We start from the raw sequence: 6,997 nt of genomic DNA on the forward strand, positions 1-6,997 counted from the left end.
AGTTTGGAACAGCTTTCCATACAGTACATGAACATTTAAATTCCATAAAGCGCAGCAGTGATCAAATGTAAACAGTGTGGAAAAAAAAAACATGATTCAAGTTTAGAGCATTAATATACATGGTGCAGATATGCGGTATTTTTGGTTTGGTGTTATCAGTGGGAGGCAGAGAAGAGTTTTTTTGTTTTTCAACAGTTCAGCTGAACAGTTTCAACAGTTCAGCTGAACTGTTGAAACTGTTCAGCTGCAACAGTCTGATGGCAGTGGGGACTGCCATCAGAAAATGTCTTTAATGGAGGGAAGATGAGGCCCCATGATCTTCTCTGCTGTTCCCACCACTCTTCTCACCTTCTTCCAGTCTGAGGCGCTGCAGCCTCCACACCACACAGTGAGACACCTGGTCAGAACGCTCTCTATGGTGCTTCTGTAGAAGGTGGTGAGGATGGGTGACTGCTGAACTGTTGGAAAAAAACTCTTGGGGCTCCTCTCCCCTCCATAAGACATTTGGAGGGGAGAGGAGAAGGTCCAGCAGATTCCAGAACAGCTTCTTCCCACCGCCATCAGACAGCTGAATGTTAAAAAAAAAACTCTAAATCATGTCGCAGACTCAATCATCAAACTGAGTATATCAATTTGTGTTTTTGCACCCTGTTATTTCTCCAACAATGCTTACATTTGATTACTGCTGCACCTTAACAAATGGAATATTCTGAAAGCTGTACAAAATGAAATTTCGTTTTGTATGCAGTTTTTGTAAACAAAACCACAATAAACGTTTTCTAAGTCTAAGATATAATTTTTTCTGGAATCACCTTATTTCAAAACAAGCTTGTTTGTTATTCTGTGAAGTTACTCATGATGGATGGAGGAGCCAAACATCTTACACAAGTTAGTATAGTATATACGAGTATAGATATTAAATTAAGATTTTACTAGAGTGAAACTAAAACTTACGGTGCTGTAAAACTACTCCTAAAATTATCTTTTTGTCAAAAACTTCCTCAAGTAACTGAGTAAATGTAACTAGTTACTACCCACCTTTTCAAACTACTGAGTAGTTTTTTAAGATTTCTGCAAATCATATGTTATCGGCTTCACTTTGGGTCTCTATGGGTTAATAATTTCTATTTTCATCAAATGTTGGGATATCCTTTTTGTACTCATCCCATTTCAGTCTAAGTAGATCCACATCCTTCTAAATCAGGCCCTGAATGAATCACTTCATATTTAAAACATTAAAAACTAATCCTCTTGGCAGTTTCACCTGCTGTTCCCTTTAAATGTATTGCTGTTTTTTGTGTCACGAGTCCAAAGCAGTTTTTCAAACATGAGCTCTTGAAGGGTCAATAAAGCATATATAACACATATGATTTCATATTAAACAAAAGCAGAGTGAAATCAGTGACAGCTTCAGTCAGCAGCCTTCAATGAATGGCTCTTCATATTGAGCACAGGTACACAATAAAGTGAGTTGATATGCAAAGTGATTGGGGTGGGGGGGATACAAAACCAGTCTGGAGTCGTCACCACAATTCTCTTCCAGTGTCTAGTCTGCTGCTTTTTTCCCAGCATAAACAGAACACTGAACACAAGCAGAAAACAGATTTTTTTCTCTTCACCCACCGGAGCTGGTCTCCATCACAAGGCAGCTGAGGTTAAACAAACCCTGCGGATGGAGTTAAAGGCAGTGGTCAAAATAAGGCTGCCCAGCAGGGGGTGTGGGGGGCTTTCCTCAGGAATAAGAAAACAAGTTCTAGGTGAACCCCCTCCTCACAACCTGACCACACAAACCCAAAGTAAAAGAAGTTGTGGTTAAAACCAGCCCTCCACATTCAAAACTGTGGAAATGGAGGGGATTTCATCTAACTAATTTCATTGTGACTGTGATATAGGGTCAAATGCAGTGTAAATAAGTCCGTTTGTAAACAAACTCTTATCAGGAAACACTTTCTGCCGGCGCCGCGTCACTCTGAGTGTACTGAAGAGAAACAGCAGGGGGCAGATCTTAGAGATTAATCCTTTTGACATGCACCAAACTGGTTTTACTGTTCATTTTGTCATCATGACAAAGCATTAAGTTAGGAAACAGTTTTGTAAAAAAAAAAAAAAAAAATGAAACCACATGTTTTTATGATGAAGGGAAATGCAGGTCAAGTGCTGCTCTTTGAGTTTATACCAGCCTACATAAACTAAACCAGCAGACACATCAAAATAAACTATGTTGAAGTTTTTTTCTAAGCTACAAACATGCTGTCATTTAAAAATATTTATATATTTTTTTTTTTTGCATTAGTTTTTCTAAAGCTATGTGAAAAATTGGATTTTTCTTGTTTAAAAAAAATCAGAAATAGATTATGTGGTTAACTGTTATTTGCATCCAGTATTCGTTAATATTGGGGCTAGTCTAGCTGAAACAGCTCTCCTGTTCAACTGGATATTCCTCAAACAGGAAATATCGGTTTTTGCCTTAATTTTGAACTCTCCAAAGAGCTCCCATAAATTAATTTTATTTTTTACCAAGATGATAAACTCAAAAGAAAACAAATAAAATAAAGCAGCTTTTCTGCTTTAATTAAGCCAAATAATCTACACATGTTTCAGCAGGTTAAAGTTTAGGTTAGTTTCTTATTGCTTTATGCTTCTTTGAATTTGTATTGTGGGTTTTTTGTAAACTCTAACTTCAGCCATTGCTTTTTGATGTTTATTTTTAGTTATTAATTTTTCTGTTTTTTTCCCCCCTCTGAGCACAGAGCTTTATTGGAAGAAAATATCGAGGGTTTGGAGCCAGAGGGGCGTAAGTGGCATTTGACCAACTTTACAGGAGAGCGAAAACAAAATTATGACCAAACTTTAATCAACTGTATTTATTAACCTTCAACGTCAACATTGCACCCACATACATACTTGTATTAAGTAGTAGTTCAGTAAACAGATTATGATATATTAAAGCAATTAACATATTGTAAAACATTACAAAATCATAAAAAATAGGTCAAAAACAGCAGATACGCCCTTTTGACACCAAGCATATACAGAATTTGTAAAGAAAATAAGGCGTATCTGCTGATTTACATACAAAATATTGGCTTCAAACACTTGACATTCATAAGAAAAACAGTCTTATTTTATTATTTTTGCTATTATTATCATTTATTAATATTTCATTTATTTAGCCTGGGCGTGGCCAAAATGAGATAGACCTATTTCAATTCTGAGTCATGACAGAAAAAATATGTATTTCATTTAAAACAGTTATTCAGTTAACCAGTTAGTTCACCTTAAAACATTTAAACATGTAAAACTTTGACATTTAATTTTTGACATTTAACATTTAAGTTCTTTAACTCTAACATTTAATTTAATGCGTCATGTTTACACATTCCACTTGTCAACTACACATCTGTACTATCAGTGCCTACTACTTTCAGGGAGTTGTAAAACTCTGCATAGTAATTAGGAATACTCCTATTGGTGCAAAGGGTGAGGAGATCCTTTTTTTCCCAGGCATTTATGCCTGGGGGGCTTTCATACAGTGAGCTTGGTGATTGTATGGTGCTTGTGGCTCTGGTTGGTAGGCGTACCATCATCTTTTTGAAAGTTGGGGCAGTGACATCATACTTGAAGTAGATTGTCTTCGGGTTTTCTTTCGTGTAGCCGAACCACTTTATCTTCTGCCAATGGACAGCTTGTCCCTCCTCATCTTTTGATCTGTTCTTCACCGTGAGGTTGGAGAGGGATTTGAAATCAAGGAAATCCTTATGCAGAAGCTCATTCACACGGTATGGGTTTCCCTGCCTTGCCATCCTCACCAGTGTGTAATACCCATCAGGGGAGTAGATGCACACTTTGCGCCTTGCAGTTTCTACTGCGGCATGCACACTGTCGCATTCCATTTGGCTGTGCCCCGACTCCATGAACTTGTGGTCAATTGTTGAGAGAGGCAGCGAGCTCACAGCATGCAAGCACATAGTGCTGAAGGCTGCATTTCTGTTCTGTCCCCCACAAGTGTCTGAGTACAGAACAACATGTTTCACTTGAGGACTAAGTCCTTTAAGGTACATGTGAACACATGTGCTGATCTCAGAAGATCCACGGCCACCTTCCCCCTCATGCCACATGTAGCAGTCAACATCCTTACAGCCCATGTCATACACGGTGAGGTTGTATGTACTCAACTTTCGTGAGTAAAACAGGCTACTCACATTACTCCATGGAGTTGTCAAGACTTGCTCAATGTCAAAGGTGACAGCCTTGCATGATTCATCTTCTTTTGCTCTGTTTTTATCAGTTTCTTTCTGCCTTGGTCTTTCTTAATTGGTGGGCATTGTATTCCTCACTGTGCTTTGTTTTTTCGTGGTCTTCTAGACGTTTATACCAGTCGCAGTATTTGCATGCGTCTTTTTTAGGAGTATGGAAGGCCATGTTAAACTCCTTGTCAAACACTGACCTATACATACTAAGCTTTTCTGGTTGGATGTTCCACTCTCCACATTTCTCTTTATACAAGTCATACATTTTCATGAGATTTAGAGAACCTTCCAGATACAGCTTGCTTGTGTCTTTTCTGGAGTAGTGAGATTCAAGTGTGGGAAATGAGCGGATGTGTTCTCTGATCTTTTCTTTGCTGCTTTCTGGGATTTTGTTATGCGGTGCATGGCGTCCTTTCTTGCTTGGAGGGGTCATTCCCAAATCACTGTGTGTGAGGGCGCCTGCTGATCGTGCAAACTTCTCTGAAATATCAAGGGTCTTCAAAGAGTTCAAGAGTTAAGTAGTAAAAGTGCAAATAAATATTGTATGACAGAATATTAGGCTACTTCTATTCAAAGTTGACTAGATTAAACAAAGGCAAGGTGTTAGCCATGCTAGGCTAGGTTAGGCTAACAAGGCTAGACCAAATAGTGCACATTCATGAGGGTAGTTTTTGTATCTTACCTCCATCACTGAAATGAAGAGCAATCTCTGAAGCTTCATCTTCAACTTCATCACTTTCCCTTATTATACTGATCAAAATCTTTTCTGCCTCAGTCAGTTCTTGCATGTCTGCAGTTCTGTCACCCATTTTAGCACTGGGCACCACTTGTGTTACGCCCTTTTGACTCTGAAATGCACTGCAGGGTCTGGTATTACTCAGAGCCACAAGGGCGTATATGTACATACGCCCTTCTGGCTCCAAACAGTACTCCACCTTTTTGGTAAGGTCTTTGTTGTTTTATTGTTTTATTCAATACAGATTCATTTCTGATTTGTATCTTTGGCACCACTAGATGAAGCTAATCAAGACCTTTCATTTGATATATAGAACTCATTTTTGACCAAAATGCCACTTACGCCCCTCTGGCTCCAAACCCTCGATATGTTAAATCTCTGACACTGTTTATGTTTTAGATATAAAGATTCTCAAATCAGTGAACAAAAAAGTAAAAAAAATAGCTGTTTGTCCATATTTTTTCTTAAATTCCAAATATATATATATATATATATATATATATATATATATATATATATATATATATATATATATATATATATATATATATATATATATATATATTTTGCAGCTGACTGACATATATTTATAGAGAAATGAAATGAAAACACTTTAAAACTCATTAGCTTCTTCTGTACCCAGTAAAGGTGTTAAACATGCTTTTCCTCTGGAATTTGACTTAGAAAACATAAGAAATATATCATATTCTTGGTATTTAATATATATGTGAGCCCTGTGTATGTTTGTGCTTCAAACAGATCGATGGAGATGTAAAGTTCACTGGATATTTTTTCTTATGTTTAAAACATTAAAAGCTAAATCAGAGGTAAAACAAAAACAGAGAATTTTCTAACAAATTATGGCAATAATATTCTTTAACTGTAAAAGAGGCAATTTCTCCTGCTATAATATGCAGAAAATCATTGGTTATTACATATGGTTTAAAAATATATATATTGTTTTCTTGTCTTGTTTTTTTTTTTTTTTTTTTGTAGTAGTGCTGGTGAGAGGGGGTTCCTATTTTGAAACCACTTGCCTTTATTTATCACTTTAAATAGAAAATTAAAATAAAAGGGTAAAAACTGCTTGAATTTAATTTAATCTGTTTTATTTTAAAATTAAAGTTAAACTTTTTATTTTTTTATTTTTGTTAATAATTTGAATAGAATAGAATAGAAAATACCTTTATTCTGCCACAATGGGGATATTCTGGTATTTACAGCAGCAAAAGGTTTATAGAAAAAAATAGTCACACAAATGTGGAGCTTAGAAAAAAATTCATAAGAATAACATAATAGTAAAGAGTTAAAACATAAACAATAAATAACTGTACTGTAAAGTGTTTTGACAATACAAATACTCTAGAAACTGGAGATTTAATAACCAACATACAGCTATAGACATTTTTACAGTAATATTTATTTGATTAATAAAAAAAAAAATGATTATTGATTTATGCTGAGGAAATAAATCCTCCTACCAAAACATGAACAATTTTATTAAGTTTACTTTTTACACTGTGAAAAATTAGGCAAATACATTTTAAAATGTTTCCCAATGCTGCTTCATATTTAGTGGAAATTTCTGAAGACATGTTGGCAATTTTTATGAAAGCTGATTGTCTAAACGGAAATTAAACCACAAATCTAACATTTTAACTCATCATAAAGAGGCAGTTGTACTGCATATAATTTACCTTGAGGGCGTGTTTTGAACTCCCACTTTTCCCTTTATCTGATGATCTGGTGTATTGATTATGAAATCTTCCCCAAATGCAGGGTTTACTTTTATTGTACACCACTAGAGGGCGCCATACAAACGAAATTCAGGTAATTTAAGCAAAAGACCTGCAGCAGTGGGAGGGTTTATTACTACACCTTAAGGAAGGTGCTGAAGAAAAAAATATTATAGCAAAAATAAAAATAAATAAATAAAGCTAATTTCTGCGCTGCTGCCATCTCCTGGTTGGAAAAATGCAATAAGTTAGTCTAGTTTTTAAAATAAATAAAA

Source organism: Cyprinodon tularosa, unplaced genomic scaffold, assembly GCF_016077235.1.
Source record: "Cyprinodon tularosa strain WSP-4 unplaced genomic scaffold, ASM1607723v1 ctg396, whole genome shotgun sequence".
Taxonomy (NCBI): Eukaryota; Metazoa; Chordata; class Actinopteri; order Cyprinodontiformes; family Cyprinodontidae; genus Cyprinodon; species Cyprinodon tularosa.